Source organism: Cebus imitator, unplaced genomic scaffold, assembly GCF_001604975.1.
Source record: "Cebus imitator isolate Cc_AM_T3 unplaced genomic scaffold, Cebus_imitator-1.0 Scaffold338, whole genome shotgun sequence".
NCBI classification, from domain to species: domain Eukaryota; kingdom Metazoa; phylum Chordata; class Mammalia; order Primates; family Cebidae; genus Cebus; species Cebus imitator.
The window spans coordinates 359,994-362,006 of NW_016107653.1; the positions used below are offsets into that span (position 1 = coordinate 359,994).

Genomic DNA, 2,013 nt, shown 5'->3' on the forward strand with positions numbered 1-2,013 from the left:
ATTAAAAATACAAACATTAGCTGGGTGTGGTTGCAGGTGCCTGTAGACGCAGCTACTCAGGAGGCTGAGGCAGGAGAATCGCTTGAACCCAGCAGGGGGAGGTTGCAGTGAGGAGGTTGCCGAGATTGCGCCATTGCACTCCAGCCTGGGCAACAAGAGCGAAATACCATCTTAAAAAAAAAGAGGCCGAGCACAGTGGCACATTTTCTCTGCTTTGCAGAGTTGACTTCATCCTCAGGCAGGATCACTACCAGACTCACACCCTTGACTTCAAACCCCGGGGAAGAAAGTGCTGGGTCTTTTTTCCTCATTGCTCTGGGAAGGCCTGGGCTACCTTTGGCCAGCTGTGCTGGCTGGTGTGCCCAACTCTGTAGAGGTGGTGGCTTTGGCCTTTCTAGAGCCACATGGGCACAGGATAGGGAGGCCTGGGCCCCGAAATGCTAGGCAGGCAAAAGCCTATCCTCACTACACTTCTCTTCCCATGAGACTCTGCACTCATTCACTGAGCAAGTGCTCGGAGTGGGAGGCTCTTGGAGATCAGAGATGAGTATGACTCATGCCCCACTAGGGAGACGCTGGTGTGTGTGGAGAGGCTGACACATCACCAGTGACAGGACTGCCAGGCGAGTTCTGTAAATCTAGAACTTTTCTTTTCTTTTTTCTTTTTTTTGATATGGAGTTTCGCTCTTGTTGCCCAGGCTAGAGTGCAATGGTGTGATCTCAACTCACCGCAACCTCGGCCTCCCGGGTTCAAGCGATTCTCCTACCTCAGCCTCCCGAGAAGCTGAGATTACAGGCATGTGCCACCACGCCCAGCTGATTTTTTGTATTTTTAAATAAATTTTTTTTTATTTACGGAACGCTTCATGAATTTGCGTGTCATCCTTGCACAGGGGCCATGCTAATCTTCTCTGTATCGTTCCAATTTTAGTATATGTGCTGCCGAAGCGAGCACAGATTTTTTGCATTTTTAGTAGAGATGGGGTTTCTTCATGTTGGTTAGGCTGGTCTCAAACTCCCGACCTCAGGTGATCAGCCTGCTTTGGCCTCCCAAAGTGCTGGGGTTACAGGCGAGAGCCACTGCGCCCGGCTGATTCAGATTTCTTTACTTGCACCCCGGAAGCCTGACTGACCCAGATTACTTCATATAGCACATGCCCAGAGCAGCCTCTGAGGTCCCAGTTCTTGGGCTGGGGGCAGTCAAGGGGGTGATGTGATCTGGGTACATTTCAGTCCACATCCAATTGGCTCTGAGTCCCAGGGTCCACCTGAAACCAAGTCAAGACTGGCAGAGGCCATGAGCCCACCTCTGGGCCTGACCATCAGAGGCATCCCCAGTTGACTTCAAACAACCTGAGACACCCACTGGGAGGGGATTCCAGTGCCAGGAGTCAGTATGAGATAATCGTCTCACTGGGAGAAGGAGAGTTCATCACTAGGTAAGTGCCTGGGGGGCTTTGGGTGCAGCACTGTGCAGAAGGCCTGTCCCTGGGGATTCTTAGTGGAAGAGCCTGGTCACTTGAAAATGAATGTACCATTGTTATCCAAAATATACAAAGAATTCAACCAGGGCGGTGGCGCATGCCTGTTATTCCAACATTTTGGGAGGCTGAGGTGGATGGATCACCTGAGGTCAGGAGTTCGAGAACAGCCCGGCCAACATGGTGAAACCCCATCTCTACTAATAATACAAAAATTAGCCAGATGTGGTGGCACACACCTGTAATCCCAGCTACTTGGGAGGCTGAGGCAGGAGAATCACTTCAACCTGAGAGGTAAAGGTTGCAGTAAGCCAAGATCCAGCCACTGCACTCCAGCCTGGGCAACAAGAATGAAGCTTTGTTTCCAAACAAAAAAACAAAAAAATTAGCCAGGCATGGTGGCTTGTGCCTGTAATCTCAGCTACTCGGGAGGCTGAGACAGGAGAATTGCTTGAACCTGGGAGATAGAGGTTGCAGTGAGCCAAGATCACTCCAGCCTGGGAGACAGAGCAAGACTCTGTCTCAAAAAAAA

The 2,013-nt window shown here is 50.7% G+C and overlaps 1 non-coding gene across 1 annotated transcript; it reads right to left on the minus strand.

The window, feature by feature from the left end:
* Nucleotides 1–848: 848 nt before the first annotated feature.
* On the minus strand, nucleotides 849–955 carry LOC119467840. The gene has a single exon (XR_005196463.1). It is a non-coding gene; the product is annotated as a U6 spliceosomal RNA (small nuclear RNA).
* Between the last annotated feature and the right edge of the window lie 1,058 nt (nucleotides 956–2,013).